Here is a 25,798-nt window from a genome sequence, read left to right as displayed (position 1 = left end):
CCAAGGGTTTCTTCAACTTTGTATGTTGCAAGCCGTCACTTAGGCCAGTGTTTGATATGCCTGATTCTAACTGTGATTGGAAAGGCAGGTACTTCTTTTTACGGGGTTCAAATTGGGTGTGCAGGCTTGACGAATGGGATAGTATGCCTGATGGGTTTGACAACTCTTGGGGTGTTTTAGATAATTTTAGTGAGTCGTTGGTCCCTACGTTGTGTCTCATCCGTCAACCTTTACTTTCATCTAACCCTAACTCATGCCATTCTTTATTTTTCTTTAGTTCAAGAGCGCTCGATGATCAATGAGGAGCAGGAGGACTTTCTCCAATGTATTCTTTCAATCCCACTTAAGGAGAGAAGTTGGAAAAAGCTAGTCACACTCGATAGTCTCCCTGCTTTTTGTGGTGGACCCATACTGACAAACGAGGCTTGATAGTTGGACACTCAATCTCACTTGCATAAGTTTCTCCTTTGTTTCCTTCCCTTGCTTTTCTACGTATACCCATTTCCTCAGTTTTGTAATATGTATCGCGATTTAGAGATGGAGTGGATTCGGAGCCTGCGCGTGGTCGTGTCAGGAAGTTCTACTGGTGGGTAGCATTAGGAAGTCGAGCGGGGAGCTTGTAGTCCTTTTGTACGAACTTCAATTCTTTCATAGTGAATTCAGGTTAGCCTTGAGGATCGGTGGTTCAAATCCTCCCCAGGTTTTTACCGTGTGGTTTCCTGGGTGATCATATCTTGTGTTATTTATTTTCCGCTGCATTATTATTCTTGATATGATTGTTTGATTGTTTTAACCTAGAATTGCTTAATTTGACTAAGTAACAACTTGGCTAATTAATCTAGGCTACGCAATCTGTGTGTTTTAAGGGGTCTAAAACCGTTCAGATGGATCTCGAGAAAAGAAGGTCCCTGAAGGTGAAGAAGGCCATTGCCACCTGTGCAAAAGTAAGAGAATCATCGACCCTTTCAGTCAAGGTTGGCCGAAAAAGGAAAGGTCGGGGCGATGATGAACGGCCATATAAGAAAGTGCCTAACCCTCCTATCTGTTTAGACCAAGTAGCGCCTTCTTAGAAGACTTTTGAGCCCTCGTGCCATGGTGTGAGTAAAGGTCTCATGACCTTCTAGGGTCTTGTCGCCTCTGTGCTTGTTACCCTACTCGTGAGAGATAAACAATATGCTATAGAGACGACTTTATCCATCATAAAGGATGTAGACCTCGACTAGTGTTTCAAGCACGAGACAGAGTCCTTGGGGGATTCTAGTCTTTTCAACTTGTTGAGGTTAAGTTTTTATCTTGGTCGCTTATCCCTTTTGTGGATCCAAATTCTAAACATTCGTCACCCGCTCCCCTTTTCAAGCCATTATGAAGATGTAAGCCCTCCAGGTCAGATGCGATGCTCAAGAGGTAGTGGTCAAGCATCTTTAGTCTCGTATATCCTCTAACAGTGAGGAAACAAAGAATTTCAAGGAGGCCCTTCATCTAGTTAATGGCGAGGTCAAGGATCAGAAGGCCTAGCTTGAAGGAAGAGCCTGTCGGGTAGAAGAGCTGACCAAAGCCAACACTAACTTAACTACTAAACTGGCTACCCTTCGTGAGTAGGTTGGTAAGGCCAAAGCTGATGTTGTGGAGGAGTACAAAGATTCTCAACCCTACTTTGACAAGTTGGTGTGGCGAAGGCTTTGAGGATTTTTACAAGCAAGTCATCACCTTCTTACCTAGTCTGGACTTTTCTCAAATCCAAATTAACACCACAGTCCCAATGACCCTTGGTGGGCCTAACATGCCTAATGCTTCTCCAGCTTAACTTAGTTTTTGTATATATTAAAGATAATCTGGAAACAATTTAGGTGCCTTGCTTTGTCATAAGTGACATTTTATGGCTTCGTCAATTTTGACAACGTCCTATTTATATATTTGTACTTTCTCAACCTTATTTTTGCATGTGTTTCATTTGTCACTTTTACTTGGCTCATTTATTTTTGTACGACCATCTATTTGAACTTTATTCATCACGTCTTTCAAACGATTGACAGATTCCTCAGCTTTATAAGTTTTGCTAAACCGTGCATCATATCAGTCAATTTGCAAATCATGCACCAACCCATACATTGCTTTGGTTACCAACTTGTGGGAGTGACTTGGAATTTTTTACTAGTGATCGGGCACTCGTCGGTGTCTTCAGTTGTTGTTTCATCCGTAGGTAGAGCTTAGCACCTGGCGGTGTCCCTTGTCGTCGGTCCACCCCATAGGTAGGACTTATTATTTTTCTAAATGACTAGGAACCTGTTGGTGTCCTTTGTCGTCAGTCCATCTTGTAGGTAGGACTAACTATTTTTTTGAATGACTAGGCACCTGTCGGTGTCCTTAGCTGTTGGTCCACCCCGTAGGTAGGACTTGTTATTTTTCTAAATGACTAGGCACCCTTCGGTGTCCTTAGTCATCGGTCCACCTCGTAGGTAGGACTTATGGTTTCTAGGAAACAAAGAATTTCAAGGAGGCCCTTCATCTAGTTAATGGCGAGGTCAAGGATCAGAAGGCCTAGCTTGAAGGAAGAGCCTGTCGGGTAGAAGAGCTGACCAAAGCCAACACTAACTTAACTACTAAACTGGCTACCCTTCGTGAGTAGGTTGGTAAGGCCAAAGCTGATGTTGTGGAGGAGTACAAAGATTCTCAACCCTACTTTGACAAGTTGGTGTGGCGAAGGCTTTGAGGATTTTTACAAGCAAGTCATCACCTTCTTACCTAGTCTGGACTTTTCTCAAATCCAAATTAACACCACAGTCCCAATGACCCTTGGTGGGCCTAACATGCCTAATGCTTCTCCAGCTTAACTTAGTTTTTGTATATATTAAAGATAATCTGGAAACAATTTAGGTGCCTTGCTTTGTCATAAGTGACATTTTATGGCTTCGTCAATTTTGACAACGTCCTATTTATATATTTGTACTTTCTCAACCTTATTTTTGCATGTGTTTCATTTGTCACTTTTACTTGGCTCATTTATTTTTGTACGACCATCTATTTGAACTTTATTCATCACGTCTTTCAAACGATTGACAGATTCGTCAGCTTTATAAGTTTTGCTAAACCGTGCATCATATCAGTCAATTTGCAAATCATGCACCAACCCATACATTGCTTTGGTTACCAACTTGTGGGAGTGACTTGGAATTTTTTACTAGTGATCGGGCACTCGTCGGTGTCTTCAGTTGTTGTTTCATCCGTAGGTAGAGCTTAGCACCTGGCGGTGTCCCTTGTCGTCGGTCCACCCCATAGGTAGGACTTATTATTTTTCTAAATGACTAGGAACCTGTTGGTGTCCTTTGTCGTCAGTCCATCTTGTAGGTAGGACTAACTATTTTTTTGAATGACTAGGCACCTGTCGGTGTCCTTAGCTGTTGGTCCACCCCGTAGGTAGGACTTGTTATTTTTCTAAATGACTAGGCACCCTTCGGTGTCCTTAGTCATCGGTCCACCTCGTAGGTAGGACTTATGGTTTCTCTGAATGACTAGGCACCTGTCAGTGTCCTTAGTCATCCGTCCACCCCATATGTAGGACTCACAATTTTTATCAAACTCTTATTGTAGTAGACACACAATTTCTCGAAAATAGTTTCTTTATTAAGAAAAATAACCTAAATAAAATAATGCAAATAATCTTGCCCGATGGGGCTTTGGAATCTTAAAAACAAAAATAAACTGAAAAAACAAAAAACTCAATGGTCTTTTATGGAAAAGAAAAGCAATAACATAGTTTGTAGTTGTTGTACTACTGGTAATATCTCCTCAAGTGTTCGATGTTCCAGGGGTGGTGTAGCCTTTGCCCATTAAGTGTCTCTAGGTGGTAAGTGCCCCTTCTATAGCAATCAACGATCCTATAGGGTCCTTCCCAATTAGGGCCTAACTTGCCTTGTGTGAGATCTTTAGTGGCTATCATCACCTTCCTCAAGACGAGGTCTCCGATGCCGAAGCATCGGGGCTTAACCTTTTATTGTAGCACTTGGCCATTAGGTCCTGGTAGCGAGCCATCCGCTATTCAACCATCTCCCTAACTTCATCCAGCATGTCTAAATGTAGACGCATTCCTTCTTCATTCCTTTCTTGATTGTAATGAGCTATCCTACAACTTACTAGTCCCACTTCTACTGGAATGACGACCTCACTCCTGAACGCAAGGCGGAAGGTGTCTCACTTGTTGGCTTCTACGCTGTTGTTCTGTATGCTTATAAGACACTTGTTAGTTTGTCAACCATATCCCCTTTGCCCTCTCAAGCCAAGTCTTGATTATCTTGAGCAAGGATCAGCTTGTAACTTCAACCTATCCATTAGGCAAAGAATAGTGGTTCTTAATCCCCAATTACTAGCAAAAGTCTCTAAACGCACCATTATTGAATTGTTTCCCATTGTCAAAGACAAATATTCTAGGAATTTCAAATTGGCAAACGATGCTTCTCCAAACGAAGCTTTAAACATTCTTCTCTATGATGATGGCTAGTGCCTCTACTTCTACCCACTTAGTGAAGTAGGTTATTCCAACGACAAGGAACTTGAGCTGTCGCATTGCCGTAAGGTAGGATCCCATGATATCAAGTCTCCATTGGGCGAAGGGCTCGAAGTGAGCTGTTTCAATGGCTATCTTATAATGTTGTTGAAATGTTGGCACTTGTCACACACTTTTACACAGGACTGGGCATCCTTTTGCATGGTAGCCCAATAGTATTCTGCTCATACGAGTTTGTGAACTAACGATCGTTCCCCCGCATGGTTCTTACACACCCCCTCTTGGACTTCTCTTATGACATAGTCTGCTTCTTCGGGAACTAAACACCTTAGGTACGGGCGTGAGAAACCTCTTTTGTAAAGTACATCTCCTATCAGCACAAACCATAATGCTCAAACCTTCAACCTTCGAGAAGCGTTGTGGTCTTCCAGTAGAATTCTATTTCTAAGGTAGGAGACAATCAGAGCCATCCAGTCAACTCCTATTGGTATTACCTGCACTTCTATTTCTTCAATGTTAGGGGAGTGTTGTGTGAAGGATAGTACCTAACTGTTGATGGTCATGTGTTTTGCAAATGCTGCTTTAGCCAAATAATCCGACTGCTTGTTCTCTTCCCTCAAGATCTATATAAATTTTGCTGTGAAATTCTGATCCATTTGTCTTTTGACAAGACTAAGGTACTTTTTCATCTGTTCCCCTTTGGCCTTGTAATCCCTGTTAACACATCCGACGATGAATTGTGAATCAATATGGATGACTATCGATGAGCCCTCTACTGCTTTAGCCAAGTCAAGGCCTATTAGCAGAGCTTCGTACTCGACATTATTATTGGTTGTCGAGAATTGGAGGTAGACCGCATACTCTATTACATCCCCCTTTAGAGACTATAGGACTTCTTCGACTGCGCCATGATGTCGGTTGGATGATCTATCCGTCCGAACCATCCATGGGACTACCTCCTAGCCTTTGTCCTCCTTCATTGTGAACTCAGCAACAAAGTCAGCCAATGCCTAGGCTTTGATCGCAATCCTAGGGTAGTATTGTACTTCAAACTCACTTGACTCAATCACCCACAAAAATAATCGTCCAACTGCCTCTGGGTTGTTCATTGTTTTCCTTAGTGGTATGTCTGTCTAGACTACTATGGTGTGTGCTTGAAAGTATGAAGGATATCTCTCTTCTACTATTCTAAGTGCTTGGCTGGTGTAGTACACGGGCAGCTAGATGTGATTTTCTTCTTGGATGAAAGCTGAGCTAACAGCCATTAGGACACGGCTAGGTAGAGGGAGAGCTCTTCATTAGGCTTGGATAGGTTGAGTAGTGGTGGAGATGTGAGGTACACATTCAACTCTTCAAATGCCTTCTAGCATTTGTCGGTCCACTCAAAGGTCTTTTTTAGCATCTGGAAGAATGGCAAGCATTTGTTCATTGCTCTAAAAACAAATTTGTTGAGGACCACGATCCTTCTGTTCAGACTTTGTACCTCTTTGATAGTCCTTGGAGGTGTCATTTCTAGGATAGCCCAAATTTTGTTAGTGTTAGCCTCAATGCCTTGTTGGGATACCATGAAGCCAAGGAACTTCCTGCACAATACTTCGAACACGCATTTGGTGGGATTGAGCTTCATGTTGTAGAGACGAAGGGTCTCAAATGTTTCTTAAAGGTCATGTAGGTGGCCTCCTTCCTCCTTCTTTTATCAGCATGTCGTCTACATACACTTCAATGTTTCGTTCGATTTGCTGGATGAACATCCTATTCTTAAGTCTTTGATATGTTGCCCTAGTGTTCTTTAATCTAAACGGCATCACTTGTAGCAAAAATACCCTTGGCTTATGACAAACAACGTTTTCTCTTGGTCAGATTTGTCAAGCTTGATCTGGTTATAACTAGAGAAGGCGTCCATGAAGCTTAGTAGCTGGTGTTCGGCCGTCAAGTCTACAAGAAGGTCAATCCACGAGAGCAGGTAATTGTCCTTTCGGCAGACCCTGTTTAAGCCGGTGAAGTCCACTCACATCCTCCACTTGCCATTTGCATTTTTTAACCATCACTATGTTGGCCAACCACTCGGGGTAGTAGACTTCTCTAATGAAGCTTGCATCCAATAGCTTGTAAGCTTCTTCAACTATGGTCTTGTCTTTTTCTTGGGTAAAAACTCTCTTCATCTGCCGCACGAGAAGGAATGACGGAGAGACATTGAGCTGATGAACCATAGTACTTGGATCAATCCTTGGCATGTCCTCATGGCTTTAAGTGAAGGCGTCTAGATTATTCCTTAAGAAGAGGTTGAGCTCTTTGCGAACCAAAGGGCTGGCTTATGTGCCAATGCAAGTGATTCGATTTGGACGGTTGTCATCTAAGGGGATTTCTTCCAAGGCCTCTGTCGGCTCTATCGTGACCCGTTGCTCTTCGATGTTTAACACCTCCAAGTGATCATCCATCTCTAACATAGCTATGTAGCATTCGCGAGCCGCCCTCTGGTCTTCGCGCACTTCTCCTACCCCATACTCCATTGGGAACTTCACTAGCAAGTGGTAGGTAGAGTTGGCTGCTCTCCATGCGTTAAGTGTAAGTCACCCGATGATGGCATTATAGGCAGAAGAGCAGCCATGAGTGGCGTGTTTGACAATAGAATTTATTCCTTATGAATCCTCATCTGTTGGAAGGCAAGGTAGTAGAGGATGTCAGTCGAGCTCCCATTGTCTACTAGGACCCGTTGAGTATTGAAGTTAGCCATCGACAAATTGATGACTACAGTCGTCGGGCATTGCCTTCTATGAAGATGATGTTTGGGTCGACGACCCTCGTTAGTTTAGGCAGATGACTAGTGATCTGTACACTTTACACCATCCATAAGTAGGTTTTTCTTGCTTTCTTGGATGAGCCAATCATTGTACTTCCTCCTACAATTACCCATATCTCTCCTATGGGACTCTTGGTCACTTTTTGGCCTATTGGTTGGATTCCAGATCCTTTAGCGAGTTTACTCTGTCTCTTTCTCTCCCAATGAATTGTTGTAATTTCCCTTACTCGATGAAGGCCTCTATCTGTTGTTTTAAATTGTAGATTCGAAAGTATCGTGCCCATGGTCCCAATGGAAATGGTAGTACTTGTTCCTTGGCCTTTTGTTTGGGTCACCTTTCAGCTTGTCCAACCATGTTAGTGCTGGGTTGTTCCTTATCTTCATGAAGACTTGGTTAAGCCTTGTATTCAGCGGGGTAAAATCAGTCATCCTGATGGGTGGGGGCCTTGATCTTCTCTTGTCCCTTCATTCATTCATCCGGGCTAACTTTCTTCCCCTGTCTTAACGGGAGTCATCTTGCCTTTCCCTTTTCTTCGGTCTGCCCCCTTAGGCTATCATGGCGTCCTCAGCGTTCATATACTTAGTGGCCTTGTATAACATGTCAGCCATTGTCTTTGGGTCATTCTTGTAGATGGAAAAAATAAATTCTCCGAATTGGAGCCTGTTGGTAAAAGCAGTAACCAAAACCTTGTCATCGGCCTCATCAAGCAACAGGGCCTCTTTGTCGAACTGAGTTACATAAGATCTCAAGTTTTCGTCCTCCCATTGCTTGATGTTCATTAGGCTTGCCAAAGAGCTCTTGTACCTCTGTCCTCCAATGAAATGGGTGACAAAATGTCTGCTCAATTCCTTGAAACTAGAGATAGTGTTAGGGGTTAACTTACTGAACCACACTCTTGCGGGTCCCTTAAGCGTGGTGGGGAACACTATGCACATGATTTTGTCTAGAACCGCTTGCAGGTGCATTAGGGTTTTGAGAGTTTCCAGATGGTCAAAAGGATCCTTTGATCCGTTGTATGCTTCTACTTACGACATTCAAAACTTAGCTGGAAGGGGGAAGGAGGACTAGTGTTGTGAAAGGTAAGTCAGTCCGCTAGACTAGCTCATCCAGGTTGGTAGATACTTGCCCTCTCATGGCGTTCATCATCATGTCCATCTTCTCTTTCATCATCTGCATGTCCTGCGCCATGCGTATTGCACCCTTCTCCATGTCCGATGGACGGTCTATGTCCTTCTGTTGATCTTGCCTACTAGCAGCCTTGCTTTCTTCCTGATCGATCTCCTGTCAGGGGGTGGCTATCATTTTGTTAGTCATTGTCCCGCTTGTTGTCAGATGTCGTTTGTTACTCTGGTTCAATTACTGCTCTAACTCTTAATTGCGCTGGGTGAGCCACTTGATTGCTACGGCAAGAGTTTGTACTTGGCTTTCCAAGGGACTGGACGGGTTTTTGATTTCCTAGTTGATTGTGGCCATTGACCGCATTTGGACCATGCAACGTTTTGTCTTAGAAGTGATGATATGGCAAATTAGTCATCCTCACAGACAACACCAATTAATGATGCATAAAAATCGTCAGTGAGTTAATCTTCCAAACGCATGTCAATTGAGTACCTGAAGAACAAAAGGGTAAAGAATCTACAGAGAGCATTGGTGGGGTGCCAGCCAAAAATCCTTCGAAAATTAAGTTAGTGATGGAAGAAGCTCTAATAACTCAAGGACACAAGAGCTAAGAGAATTTTAGTGTACCTTAGGTATGAGGAGGCTTGGTGCTTATATAGTGGCAGAGGGCTGACCAAGATCCCATGAACGTAGGATTTTTTCTTGTATGAAGGATACAAAGTTAATGCTCCAAGATCTCAGAGCCTTACTTCCCATATTGGGAAGTCACAAAAGTGGATTAGGGTCTTTAGGCATGGTGTGCAAGTTATTTCTATGCAGGGGTTTATGAGTGGAGAACTCACAAAGGTTTGTGGGGCCCAACATATCTAGCTATTGAGTAAACCCATCCGTCAGTCTAGGCATCATTCCCCTATTGTGCTGTACGTCGTACCTATCCGTCAGCTTTTGTGCGCTTAGCACTCGTCAAGACCAACTACTAGGTAACCGACAGATCTCCATGAGGCTAATGGATCTTGCGGAGGTGGAATAGGAAATCTATCCTGATGAACCGTCAAGCGAGGTGTTTTCATCCTGACAGGTCGAAGTTCCTAAAAAATACTTATGTCGAAAATATCCTTATCAACTACCTCATCCTTTCTTATTATTATGTCTTGAAGGAAAACAACAATTCTCAAATTTCCTATTATTTCTCATTACTTTTATATATAGAAAGAGCCAATGCTCTAAAGAAATAGTAAAAAGCTAACAATAGGTTTACTATGATTTTTTCAATTTTTCATTGTATAATATAATAAAATATATTAACACAACAAATTAGCACAATATTTCCACAATTGTTGAGGTGTCCTTATAGGTCAAAATAAAATCTTATTCTAGAACTAACCACAACTAAAAATAAAGGTATTGTGAAAAAAGAAGTGTTATATCCATAACATTCTTCACAACACTTTCGTAACAAATCATAGATGGTAATTGTTATTAGTTCTAATTTAAACTTACCAATAATTTTTTTTTTTAGTCCACCAATAACAACCTGTAACAACCTATTACTTATAATTTGTTGTGAAAATGTTGTGAACATAGCATTTGTTTTGTGAAAATGTCAAGATATCTTGTTGCCGTCACAATATTTTCAAAACTGTTGAGCTATAATTCTTTACAAGTCAAAATAAAATTTAACAAATTTATAAAGGTATTATAAAAATATTGTGTTATTCTGTTTTGTTTATATATATATATATATAAAATATATATATATATATTATTTAGTAACTTTGTTGAGCCAAAATTCACTATTTTACATATAGTTTTCTTGGGTTGACTTTTTGTATTTTTTTTCTTTACACACCATTTTAAGTAAAACCACATAGTTTTACACACAAAAAAAAAACTTAGGATAAAAATACTTTTCATCATTTATGTTTGGGGTTGTTTACAATTTCTCCTTAAACTTTAAATTCAAGCAATTTTTCCCTTAATATTTGGAAAGAGCATATATTCATATTTTATTCTCTCAGTTAAACCCCAATGAAAACTTATGTTTCTTAAAATATTTTATTATGTAATGTCTAAAATACTCTCACTAAATTTTAACATCCCAAAAATTTTCTTCACATATTTTGAGTTTAAGATGGTAGTAATGCTTGGAAAATTGGAATGATGATATAAGGTGTTTTATTTGTTTCTAAAGAACATTGATTTTATTGATTTAAATTTTCAAAACTTATAATTTAGCTAATGGAAAATTCGATGACACATACCTTTTGTTATCTTTTCTTAGTAAAACTCAATTGTTTATTGTTGGAAGATGATAATATTCATTATCATTCTTAGAAGTTTTTAGTGAGTGGATATTTTGCCTTTATCAAATAGGTACTAAAAAATATTATATTAAAATATATATTTATATGTTAAATAGTTATCTTAATTTTGCGTGTGATCAAAATTCTTATATGAATGAGATTAACTTTTTAAGATATAATTATCAAAATTCTTAAAATTAATGTCTCTTGTGATAAATGTAAATCTCTATGTACTTTAAAAATAAATAAATAAATAAATAAATAAAATATATATACATATATATATATATATATCTTTGTTTTGTGATATAAATAAAATTTAGAACTGACCTTAATCACTCACTACTCTTGTTCCACGGCAAGTAAGTGTCTTGCACATACTGCCCTAACTAGTCTAAACAAAAGGCGTGAATTTATTAACTTAGCTTTCAAGTAGAAGTTATAGTTCAACTTTTAAATTTCAACCAAGTACTAGGATCATATGTTTTTTTTTTTTTTTTTTTTTTTATTTTTTTTTTTGCTGAATAAGGACCATGAATGGTGTTCACCACTGCAAGCTAAAGATGCAGCTGTGCTCTGGGCAATCCAGCTAGTTCTAAGTGAAAACTGGTAGCATATCATCATCGAAGGAGATGCTAAGTCCTGTTTTGACCTCCTAACCACATCTAAATTGCAGCCTAATTGGTCCATTGCTAATGTTATTAATAATATACTTGATCTTCGTAAATTCTTTCTAAATTGTAATTTTAGTTGGGTTAGAAGATGTTGCAATACTGCTGCCCATGATGCTGCAAAGTATGCAATCAGATTTTGTAGAGCAATTTGTTTCAATAAGTGGTCTTCTTGTAGTAATTGTAGATGCTTGTAAGGCTGTCAGCCATTGTTTTTGCTGTTGATTGATAACGTTGTTGTTTAGCCCAAAAAAAAAAAAAAAAAGACCCATATGTTATTTATGTTAACAACGAAAAGAGTAAACATAAAAGTGGTGAGGATTCTAATGGCATTTACGACAAGCACCAAAAGTTTAAAATAATAATAATAATAATAATAAAAATTTAAAATTTAAATAAATAAAAAATAATTAAAAAAATTAAAAAAAAAAAAGCATTGCAATGCTAGCTGCAAGAGTCCTGTGACTGCATTTAAAAATGACATTTGGGTAGCTTGGCAATCTTCTGCTACCCAGTACCGTAGCCCACTGATTAATGTACGTAGTAAACTTCGTGAAAGGTTAATCTCGTATTAATAGTTGATGAGCAAAACTTTCCCCTACTACTCCGGGACATTATATAAGATACGAGATTTTAGAACATGTATATATATATATATATATATTGTATCCATACTGTGTTTAGCATACAAAAGCACTAAATACAATATAATTCTAAACCCAAAATTATTATATATTTTTAGAAATAAGAAAATTTTGATAATTTTGGACAGAACCTGCTAGATGCTTTCATATTCATTCGCAAAGAATATATGTTTGATTCTTGAAATTTGATCAAAGTTTTATTTTAGAACCACTAAACTGTAAAAGATTAATTTTTTTTGTTGCCTTAAAATGTTCAAATGCACCAAGTTATTAGCCATTACATTCCCCTCCATCAATCCCCCCTTCCCAACATGCTACGTATATATAAACTTTTTTCCTTTCAAAAAAATAAAATTCATACAGGTGTCTGTTATGTTTTGAATTCGAGGCTTTTGCAAACAACTACTTTCTTTTGCATATATGTATTATGGAAATAAGGGTCTATGCAGCAAAAAAATTATATTAACAGATCTACTTCATTTACAATTGTCAACATGTGCCATATAAGTTTCAGAATTAGAGAATAAAATTGTGTACCTTGAAGCAGTGAAATTCAAAACCGAAAATTCAGAAGTTCTTGAGAAAACTTTCAATCTTCACTCCAATTCCACTAACACCTAAGATGTGTGGTCTCTCAATCAGATATATGAGTTTTTTCTAGAGAGAATTGAAGAGTATCCAACACTCACTTACATACCAATTTATCTTCTATATAAAATTTGTATGTTTATTTCTATATATTTGATTAACTAATTGGGCTAGCCTTTTAGACCTTCCCAATTGGGCTTTAATATGTGGCTTAGAGTGGGACCAAAAGGGAACAAATAAAACTCTAGCCCCAATGGACCTTGGGCTTTTCTGTCAACTCTTGACAAGTCCAAAGTTACCATTAATTATATTTAATACCACTATATAAATATAATTGCACTATGAGCCTTATTAATAAATTATATCCCATGACTTTATTGTACATTCAACCCCTTCATAAAATATTTGTAGTAACACAAAGTCATAAATGAATACTGCCACTTTGTGAATTACTACATCTTAATCCTTAAGTACCCGGTTTAATCCTTTTAAGTTATTCATCATATATTTATGAAATCCAATTTCATAAATATATACTTAAGTCTTACTAAAGTGGTTAGGCCTAACTCTCTGAATAACAAATCTATTAAACTTATCTCAAGGGAATATTTTGTATCTTCGTTAAGAGACTATGAATTCCATCTTGAGAATATATGTTCCATCAACACTAAATGTGGCTGCCTAACATACTGAGGTTTTGACTGTTACTTTAGATCTTACTCTTGATATATCAAAACGACCTACACTTCATGATCAGGTCCATTATTCTCTCATGATTAAGAGTTCATGTAAATGAAAGTCGTGAGATTATTCAATTGACAGTCATTAGAAGAATAATAAATCTCACAGCGGTCCAATTCAATATGTTTTAACTCTTAAAACATATCAACATATCAACTAGAAATCACCACTTCCATGGTCAAGACAAATCATCTTAGTTAATATATTATAGTCTTCGCAGATGAAATGCCCAATTTCATCACCAACTAAGAACCAAATTCTGAGTTTACAAAGAACTTGTGACTTATATCTTCTGTGACTAAATCACATATATCACATACTATGCATCTCATGGACTATATGATAATGTCCAAACATTCATGTTACCATTATTTCAGATACTAATAAAACAACTTTATTAATTGCAATATTAAGTCGTATATCATGTCATACATAATGTCATACATAATATAATATATAGTATTATACAATAGGATTTTAGGGCACAAATCCTAACAATCTCCCATTTGTTCTAAAGACTATTGTGCATTAATCTAACTCTCATTCCCTTCAAATGCAACTCGAAGGTCCTTTGAGGCAAGGTTTTGGTAAAGGGATCTACTAGATTATTTGCACTTTCAATCTTTACTACCACCACATCTCCACAAGCAATAATGTCTCTAATGATGTGATACTTTCTCTCAATGTGCTTTCCTTTCTTGTGATTCTTTGGATCTATTGATTGTACAATTGCACCACTATTGTCACAAAATAATGTGATGGAAACTTGTTTCATTCTCATTACATCAAGGTCAGAAAGGAATTTCTTGAGCCATACAGCTTCCTTTGCTGCTTCACAAGCAGCAACATATTCTGCTTCCATGGTGGAGTCTACAATACAAGATTGCTTGACACTCCTCCAAGTTATGGCTCCACCTCCCAAGGTGAAAACACATCCTGATGTGGATTTTCTGAAATCTAGATCCGATTGAAAATCTGAATCTATATAACCAATGGGAATCAAATCCTCACAATGGTAAACAAGCATATAATCTCTCGTTCTCCGTAGATACTTGAGAATATGCTTTACAGCTTGCCTATGTTTTGGTCCTAGATTTGATTGACATCGGCTAATCATGCCTACTGAATAACAAATATCTGGTCCAGTACAAAGCATGACATACATGAGACTTCCTACTGCAGAAGCATAAGGAACTTGTCTCATCATATTTACTTCCTCTTGAGTCTTAGGCCTTTGGTCATCAGATAGAGGAACTCCATGTCTGAAAGGAAGTAATCCTTTCTTGGAGTTTTGCATGTTAAACCATTCTAGAACCCTTATCTATGTATCCAGCTTGTGATAAGCCTAACATTTTATTCTTGCGATCTCGCCAAAGCTTGATCCCTACAATAAAATTAGCCTCACCCAAGTCCTTCATATAAATTGACTTGACAACCAAACCTTTACAGATGACATTACCTTTACATCATTTCCAATGAGTAGAATATCATTAACATAAAATACTAGGAACATTACTACTTTATCTTGATGTCTTTTGTATACACATGGTTCATCAAGATTTTTTTCAAAACCAAATGATTTGATAGCTTGATCAAATTTGATGTTCCATGACCTAGATGCTTGCTTCAGCCCATAAATTGACCTTTTCAACTTGCATACCATATGCTTTTGGTTCTTTGCTATGAAACCTTCTGGTTGCATCATATAGATTTCCTCTTCAAGATTGCCATTAAGAAATGCAGTCTTGACATCCATTTACCAAATCTCATAATCATAATGAGCAGCAATGGATAAGAGAATTCTAATAGATTTAAGCATTGCTATTGGTGAAAAGGTTTCTTCATAATCAATACCTTCTTTTTGAGTATACCATTTCGCCATTAGTCTTACTTTAAATGTTTCAATATTTCCATCTATCCTTCTCTTCCTCTTGTAAACCCATTTGCACCCAACAGGTTTAATGCCGTTAGGCGCCTTTACAAGATCCTAAACATGATTGGAATACATGGAATCTAACTCAGATTTCATAGCTTTAACCCAATGATGTACATCTATATCACTCATTGCCTTCTCATAAGTGTAAGGATCCGATTTAGCCTCTTCTGAGATAGTTTCATAAGTTTCTCCCAAACCTATGAATCTTATAAGAGGCTGAACAATTCTCCCATTATGACGAGGCACCTGTGTCCTAGTCATCTCATGAGTAATATCTTGTGGTGTATCTAATACAGCCACATCATCCCTAGTCTCATCCATTGGTTGTTTAATTACAGGTTCATTCATTTCAGCCAAAACAACTCTATTTCTAGGAGTATAATCATTCATATAGTCATTTTCCAAGAATTTGGCATTTGTGCTAACAAACACTTTATTATCTTTATGACTATAGAATAATCCTCTAATTGTTCCTTTTGGATACACTACAAAGAAAACCACTTTTGTTTTAGACTGTAACTTGTTAGACTTTCCTTTCAACACATGTGCTGGACAACCCCAAATATGGAGATGTCTCATATTAGGCTTACGCCCATTCCACAGCTCAGCAGGTGTTTTAGGAACAGACTTCGAATGTACTAAATTCAAAAGATACATTGCAATATTTAAGGCATATCCCCAAAATGAAATTGGCAGAGTTAAATAACTCATCATGGATCTAACCATATCTAAAAGAGTCCTATTCCCTCTTTCTGTTACACCATTTTATTGTAGAGTTCCAGGTGTAGTCATTTGGAATACAATCCCATTTTCAGTTAAGTAATCCTTAAAATCCCCGAGAAGGTATTCGCCACCACAATCAGATCGAGTGGCCTTTATGCGTTTGCTTAATTGATTCTCAACTTCAGCCCTAAACTCTTTGAGCTTTTCAAAGGTTTCAGACTTCCGTTTCATTAGGTACACATAACCAAATCTAGAGTAATCATTGGTAAAAGTGATGAAATACTCATAACCTCCTCTTGCCTGGATTGACATAGGATCACATACATCTGAATGTACTAGTTCTAGCAAATCTTGAGCTCTTCTACCTTTTGCATTAAAAGGTCGTTTGGTCATTTTACCTTCCAAACAAGATTCACAAACTGGAATTTCATCAAAGTCCATGGGCTCTAAAAGTCCATCTTTGATCAGTCTTTAAATCCTATTTGAATTAATATGACCTAAATGCAAGTGCCAAAGATATGCATCACTAGTAGAAGGAAATTTTCTTTTTAATGATTTTATATGAGAGTCATGATCTAATTCAGAATTGTATAATTCATGCTTATCAGGAGTTAAAATATAAAGATCATCTACAATATTGCCAGAATAGATAAACATTTTACCCTTCTTTACTACAACATTGTCTTTAAGGATAACACAATATCCATGTTTACCTAAATAAGTTGCAGAAATTAAATTCATACGAACATTAGGTACATACAGACAGTCTTTCAATATTAAAACTCTAGACTCAAAACATAAATTATAAACACCAACAGCTACAACCGGAATCCTGCTCCCATCAGCCAAAGTAAGAAACAATTCTTCTTCCTTAAGCTTTCTGGTCTCCTTAAACCCCTACAAAGAATTGTAGATATGATTAGTACAACCTGAATCCATACACCAGGAATCTGTGGGATTTTGCACTAAACATATTTCAAGGAGAAATGAACTTTTCATACCTTTATTCTTGGCAGCTTTGAAAATTGAACAATTCCTCTTCCAATGTCCTTTCTCACCACAATGGAAACATTTTCCTTTGAGCTTCTTTCCTTTGTCAGCAACTCCTAAGGTAATTTGTTTACCATCTTGCTTAGTGAAGTCCTTCTTCTTCTTCTTCTTACCCTTGCCTTTCGACTTAGGTTGAGAAGTAGAAGCTTCACCTACATTAGCTTCAACATTAGAAGTACCAAGGATGCCTTCCGCCGCTACCAATTCATTCATTAATTCAAACAAAGAATAAATCTTTTTGCTCATATTATAAGTAAGTCTGAATTCCTTGAATGATTCTAGTAGTGACTAGAATATCATATCCACTTGAGATTCTCCATCAATGTCGGCACCTAAAACCATTAATGTATTCAGATTAGAGATCATTGTGAGACAATGCTCCCTAACTGAACCACCTTCAGCCATTTTGGTATTATAAATTTGCCTCATGATTTCTTGCCTTGCAGAACGGCCTTACTCACCAAACATCTCCTTCAGACTTAGCATTATGTCCGAAACTAGTTCTGCATCCTGCATTTAATGCTGTAGAACATTTAAGATAGATGTTAGGATGTAGCACTTGGCCATTTCATTAGATTTTTGCTAACGATCATATCGCTGTTTTTCCTCAAGAGGAGCATCTAATGAAGGAAAGTTAGGACATGATTTAGTAAGCACATATTTGTGCTCTTCAGCTGTGAGAACTATGTCCAAATTTCTTTTCCAGTCAACATAGTTGGATCCAGTCAGTTTGTTTTAATTAAGAATAGTAATAAGTGGGCTAAAAGATGCCATGTTCAAATCTGAAATTAACAAACACGAATATAATAAGTAAACTGGACATTATCAATTTAGCATATAAATATATAGTATGGAACCTTAACAAAACCATAATATAATATATGCAACGACAACCCAATCTCATATTCAATATCCCTCAGCATAGAGTGAATATAAAATACTATGATTGATTGAGAATTACTCTCATTATTAATATTGTCATGATAACTCTTATCAAACACTAATAATATACCGTTATACATTTGGCCTATAAATAGTTATAGCAAGAACTCAGCTTAGAGGATACTATAATATTTAATCTAGTGTATACCATTGTCTAAAATCATGTGTAGCCACATTTCATCCCCTTAACAGGCTTATTTTGTAGTACCATGATTCAACACTCTCCGCATGGAATGCAAAGCTCAAGGCTAAGACAAGGTGTTAGATCAAACCACTATAAACCAAGAAATTCAATCCTGTAGTACCATGAAATAAATACTCTCCGCATGGAATGCTAAGCTTGAAGCAAAGACAAAGTATATATTTCACACCACTATAAACCTACAATGGAGGCTGTGAGACCCAACCCTTGCATCTCTCTCCCACTAGATGTTTTAAATTAAAGGTTTTTATTTTGTAAACATGTGTAAACTAATCACACACTGCCTTGCACTTTATACATTTGAAAACACTTAGAAAAAATTCAAAATTCCCTTTAGTAGCATTTTCGCGAGTATCTCGCGACTAAGCTCTTCTCACGAAAATGAAATAGTGAAAACACAAAAATTTAGACAGAAACTTTCGCTAATGTCTCACTACTATCTTGCGACTAAGTTCTTCCCGTGAAATTGAGTTTAGGCAAAATAGTGAAAACTCAAAAAAAAAATCAGACAAAAACTTTCGCTACTGTATAGCAACTGTTTCGCGAGTAAAGCTTACCCGTGAAAAGTTTTGTGCTTTAGAAACATTTCTCGCGAGTAACTTCGCGGGAAGCTAACCTGCGAAAAACCCCTGTTTTCTGTTTTTGAAGGAAAAATCTGAACAGTTTTCTACAGTTTTCTATGAACAAACTATCACCATATGAACATGATTGATGGAGTTTGATATCAAAACTGAAATTTATTGATGTTATAGCCTTAAAGTTCAATTTAACATTCTTAAATTCAAATTTAAACAACAACATAACATCAATATCAGTTTTCATCAAATCATAGTTTCAACAAACATGCAGAAAATTAAATACATATATAATTTTCTAACATCATGAAACTATTATCTCTAATTTCAAAACTTATAAAACATGTTAAACAGATTGGAAATTGAAGACTGCACTGATACCATTTGATGGAAATAAGAGTCTATGCAGCGGAAAAATTATATTAACGGATCTACTTCATTCACAATTGTCAACATGTGCCATATAAGTTTCAAAATTAGAGAATAAAATTGTGTACCTTGAAGCAATGAAATTCAAAACTGAAAATTCAAAAGTTCTTGAGAAGACTTTCAATCTTCACTCTAATTCCATTAACACCCAAGATGTGTAGTCTCTCAATCAGATATATGAGTTTGTTCTAAAGAGAATTGAAGAGTGTCCAACACTCACTTACATACCAATTCATCTTTTATATAAAATCTGTATGTTTCTCTCTATATATCTGATTAACTAATTGGGCTAACCTTTTAGGCCTTCTCAATTGGGCTTTAATATATGACTTGGAGTGGGACCAAAAGGGAACAAATAAAACTCTAGCTCCAATGGATCTTGTGCTTTTCTGTCAACTCTTAACAAGTCCAAAGTTACCATTAATTATATTTAATACCACTATATAAATATAATTGCACTCTAGGCCTTATTAATAAATTATATCCCAAGACTTTATTTTACATGCAAATCCTTCATAAAATATTCATAGTAACACAAAGTTATGAATGAAGACTGCCACTTTGTGAATTACTATATCTTAATCCTTAAGTACCTGGTTTAATCCTTTTAAGTTATTCATCATATATTTATGAAATCCAATTTCTTAAATATATACTTTAGTCTTACTAAAGTGGTTAGGCTTAACTGTCTGAATAACAAATCCATTAAACTTATCTCAAGGGAATATTTTGTATCTCCGTTAAATGACTATGAATTCCATCTTGAGAATATATGTTCCATCAACACTAAATGTGGCTGCCCAATATACTGAGGTTTTGACCGTTACTTTAGATCTCACTCTTGATATATCAAAGCAACCTACACTTCATGATCAGGTCCATTATTCTCTCAAGATTAAGAGTTCATGTAAATGAAAATCATGAGATTTATTATTCAATTGACAGTCATTAGGAGAATAATAAATCTCACACCGGTCCAGTTCAATATGTTTTAACTCTTAAAACATATCAACATATCAACTAGAAGTCACCACTTTCACGATCAAGACAAATCATCTTCATCACCGACTACGAACCAAATTCTGAGTTTACAAAGAACTTGTGACTTATATCTTTTTATGACTAAATCACATAAATCACATACTATGCATCTCATGGACTATATGATAATGTTCAAACATTCATGTCACCATTATTTCAGATAATAATAAAATAGTTTTATTAATTGCAATATTAAGTCATACATCATGTCATACATAATATAATACATAACATTATATAATAGGATTCTAGGGCACAAATCCCAACAATGTATTAGTGCCCTTAAATCCTATTGTATGATGTTATGTATGATATTATGTATGACATTATCATATAGTCCATGAGATGCATAGTATGTGATTTATGTGAAAAGTCACATAAGATATAAATCACCAATTTTTTGTAAACTCAAAATTTTAGTTTGAAATTGGTGATGAAATTGGGCATTTCATATGCGAAGACTATAACTTATCAACTAAGATGATTTGTCTTAATCATGGAAGTAGAAACTTCTAGTTGATATGTTGATATGTTTTAAGAATTAAGACGTTGAACTAGACCGCTGTGAGATTTATTATTCTCCTAACGACTATCAATTGAATAATAAATCTCACGATTTCTATTTACATGAACTCTTATAAGGTGTAGGTTGTTTTGATATGTCAGGAGTGAGATCTAAAGTAACGGTCAAAACCTCAGTATGTTAGGCAATCACATTTAGTGTTGATGGAACATATATTCTCAAGATGGAATTCATAATCTCTTAATGGGGATACAAAATATTCCCTTGAGATAAGTTTAATGGGTTTGTTATTCAGAATATTAGGCCTAACTACTTTAGTAAATAGTTACTAAAGTATATATTTATGAAATTGAATTTCATAAATATTAGATAAATAACTTAAAAGATTAAACCGGATACTTAAGGATTAAGATGTAATAATTTACAAAGTAGTAGTCTACATTTATGACTTTGTATTACTACGAATATTTTATGAAGGGGTTGCATGTACAATAAAGTCTTGAGATATAATTTATTAATAAGGCTTAAAGTGTAATTATATTTATATTGTTAGAACATATGTGTTTCACTTGTTAAGAACATATGCCACTATTTTATGCAGTTGGCTAATTTTTTGACAAAACGCACTTTATTTGTAATTGGGTAGATCTAGGATGTGTTTAATACTTCAATAAACATATTGTTCAAGTCTAGTATTAAAGTTATGAAGATTGGACCAAGAAACAAGTGAAGAAAAGTTGTTCAATAAAGTTAGACAGATAGCTCGACACTTGTGGACAGATAGCTCGACAGCTGCTCGACACCTCTCGACAGCTAGGCTATTTATCGAGCTCTTCAGTTGATTGTTATCACATCTCGACACCTCTCGATAGCTGGTGGATCGATCAAGAAATCTTCTGTCCCTTCGATAGCTCCTCGACAGGTGACTGATCTTCATGACTTTAATACTAGACTGATGCAAAAGATGACTGATGTCTTATTCTCTCTGAAAGAAGCTACTGCGTCTTTTGTGCCTTAGGGTTTTGTAACCAAGTGCTTCCTGATCTTCATTATTGATGAAACGAAGAATTTTGCAGCCAACAATCTTCTTCTAGTTGGTGATTAAGTTACGTACTAAGATCCGCGTAATTGATTAGTTGTGTATTGGGATTCGTGCATCATCAATAGAGTGACATTCATATATTGAAGAGTTCAAAGGTTCTGAAGCGGTAGAAGGTTTCTGCTGTGAGTTCATCTACAGAGATTGTAGAATCTAGGGACAAAGGTTTTGTACTAAATCTGAAACTTCTCTTTACTATAATGGATTGCTTTTCGAGAAGGTTTTCCCCCAGGTTTGTTACTATGAAACTAGTTTGTTTTATTGGTTTTCCTAAATCATCATATTTTGTCTTATTTATTTTTTTGTTGCATGATTTTAACATGATATTAATGTTTATTTGTTTTAACAAGTTTTATTCATAATAAATCTAATTAACAACTTAAATTTAAAACTTGTTAATTCTATCAACTGAGGTCTAAATTTCCCAACATATATAATGGTATTAAATATAATTAATGGTAATTTTAGACTTGTCAAGAGTTAACAGAAGAACCTAAGGCCCATTGGAGTTAGTGTCTTATTTGTTCTCTTTTGATCCCACTCCAAGCCACATACTAAAGACTAATTGGAAATGCCCAAAAGGCTAACCCAATTAGATAATTAGTTATTAAGAGAGAAACATATAGAATTTTGTAACAACAACAAAATACATGAATTGGTATGTATGTGAGTGTTGGACACTCTTTCATTCTCTCTAGAACATACACATATAACTAATTGAGAGACCATACTTCTTGGGCATCAAGTGGAATTGAAATGAAGATTAAAAGTATTTCCAAGTGCTTCTAATATTTGGTTTTGAATTTAACCGCATCAAGGTACACTCTCTTGTTCTTATATTCTGAAACTTACATGGTACATGTTATCAATTGCAAATGCAGTAGATCTGTTAATTTTCTGTACATTCATATTTCCATCAATATATGCATTATGATTCTGGCAGACTGACATAGAATTGCATTTAATTCCCATAAGTTCTATACATTATGGGATGTGAGGGTGGATTGACTCCTTAAGTAAATGTTGGTAACCAATAAGTGAAAACTTGAAAAGGATAGGACAGATGATGTCTGGCTAGCTAGTAAAGATGTACTTGCAAAGTAGGGTATTTATGGATGGACGTTTATTAATGTTGTGTTCAATTCCTTTTAAGATTTAAAATGTATATCACTGAACACCCTTAATGTGATGATCATTCTGCTTGTAGGATGTAAAGGACAAGGTTGGAATTCAAGTCTCTAGAAGGGAGCTTTCATACACACATATATTTGATTAGGTTAGAGTAAAATTTATATCTTGTAAAAAAAAAAATCAAAATCAAAATGTATAGCCTATAATGAAAAATGAATTGCTAGTTCCATTTTGTTCTTTGAAAACAATCCAACTTTTAGGTATGTTATCTTTTTGTTTAGTTGAAAAGAGATAGGGGTTCATAAAAATAAAAATAAAGGAGCCAGGAGACAGCACTTAATATATTTCTTTTCGTTTGGCCAGATAAACAGTTTAATTGAAAATGATACGAATGCAGTGGAAAATTTAAAAATAATATTAATAATTATATGTAAATTACAAAATGAGAATTGTAACAACTGCCGCTTCGGCAATTCACATGGCTTCGGATTGAGCAACTCCTACCTAAGTCCACCATAAACCTATCCCAAATGATATACAATATATATATATATATATATATTTGAAGTTTGATGATTTCATTCCAAAACTCACGCCATAATCTCTCTCACATTTTTTAACTTTATAAGGCGCAAGCATGATTTAAGTCAATAGCTTACTGATTAAAATCTAATGTATATATTCATTAAAAAAAAAAAAATCTAATCTATATAGATTAGTCCTGTTTACAATGTCTCATTTCTTGTTGAAACCTCAATTTATATTTTCTTAATTGGTTTTCCAAAAATTGGGCCCATTTGTGTGCTAAAAAATTTAAAGCAAATATAGCATATAGCATAAACGCACACATATATAATACAAAACTTATGTACAGTATCTTAGGTGTTGTTCCTTAGACTCCCTTATTAAAATTTTGTCATGTGACTATTTAATTAAAAACTACACTTCCATCCCATGAGAAAAAATCTACATGACAGAATCTTAAGAGAGGGAACTTAAGGAACAGCATATAAGTACTGTACTTAAGTCTTGCTCTATAATATACATATACTATATACTAGTTTTTTTTTTTTTTAATTATATAAAAATTAGTTCATATGTGCATACATCTATTGGTAACAATCCTTCTTATGTTTGGAGAAGTATAATGTCAGCTCAAAATATGGTAAAATAGGAGATGAGATGATAGGTGGGAAATGGTTTTAATATCTGCATGTGGGAGGATAAAAGTGGCTACCAAATTCTTCTACTTATAAGGTGGTTTCTCCTAGAAATAATGCATCCCCAGATCTTCGAGTTTCTGAGTTGATTGATTCAACTAATGTTTGCTAGAATTCAATGCTACTTGATTAGGTCTTTTTGCCTTTTGAGATTGATACTATCAAGAACATTTCCTTGAGCTTACAATTGCTAGCTAATATATTGATATGGGTAGAGTCTCCAAATGGTCTATTTAATGTCAGAAGTGCATATAGGTAGCTTTAGAGTTATCAACAACCTCCTCTTTAGGCTCTAGTTTAGATGATAGCAATTTGAGAAGATTTTGGAAGCATATATGGAAAATACGGGTGCCTCATAAAGTTTGTCATTTTGTGTGGAAGGCGTGCTGAGATATCCTCCCTACTAAACAAAATTTGAAGCATAGACAAGTGTTATCTGAAGACTTGTCAGCAGAATGTAATTTGGATTCAGGAACAACAGGACATTTATTTTTGTCTTGTTCGAGAGCTCAAAGAGTTTGGACCTGTTCTAGAATTTTTCAATCTAGCTTTGTTGGTTTATTCCATGCATTCCTGGACTTGCTTTGGAGATTGATGATGATTGATGATTGTGAGCAAGATAGTATTGCTTTCATGGTCACTATCTCATGGAGCATTTGGGGTAATCGTAATGAAGTCCGAAATGGGGGAAAAAGAAAAGTGAAATGAAGTTGGAACATGGGGCGAGAGTTTTTCTGCAGGAATATACTACTACAAATTTGGTTTCTACTAAGCCAGGCTAGAATCTAATAGAGTATTGGTCCCCGCTATCGATGCCCAGGTCTTGAATGGATGGAACACTGCCGTCAGGCCTTCGTTCAACCACCCGCCGTGGTGATGCTCCTGCACGCTCAAGGCTCGTTGGAGGCCCCTCTCGATAATCGATGTGGTTCACGCGGAGCTTCAAGTGCTCTCTCTCTCTCTCTCTCTCTCTCTCTCTCTCTCTCTCTCTCTTAGTGGAGGAATGTATTTGTCTACCTTTGGAGGTATGGCAGGAATCTTGGCTAAATTTTAAACGAATTACCAAAGGTAAGTAAAGTCGCCACAATCATTAGGTTTTTCTAAGGTGTGATTGGTCACCTGATTCTAGTTGATTTTATTACCAATCCTAGGCTAAGAAAAACGGGCATTTTTCTTAACCTAATATGGATGGCAAAAAATCAAGATTCTTGAGTACGGAAATTTGGTTATGTGTGGGGAAGGTATTAGGCACCCCACAACGCTTGTCCAAGGACAGTCTTTTGTTTTGATAAAACTTTAATTTTAGGAAATTGGCAGTAAAAAACATGATTTTTGCATTGGCTTTCTGGGCTTTGCATGCATGGCGTTGGGGGGGGGGGGGGGCACACTTTGAGGTTTGGCTTTTGAATGGGTGTGGTCCTAATCTATACTTTCCTAAGGCATTCGGGCAAAGTACCAGATTTCCACGACGAAAATCTGATGACATGTCACCTTACTTTCGCTGTGGAAATTAGGCATCGTTTTGCCTTAGGTGATATGGGCTGTGATAATCAATATTA

The sequence above is a fragment of the Quercus suber genome, unplaced genomic scaffold (genome assembly GCF_002906115.3).
Source record: "Quercus suber isolate HL8 unplaced genomic scaffold, Cork oak 2.0 scaffold_623, whole genome shotgun sequence".
Classification (NCBI taxonomy): domain Eukaryota; kingdom Viridiplantae; phylum Streptophyta; class Magnoliopsida; order Fagales; family Fagaceae; genus Quercus; species Quercus suber.
Note: the sequence above shows the minus strand (reverse complement) of the source record.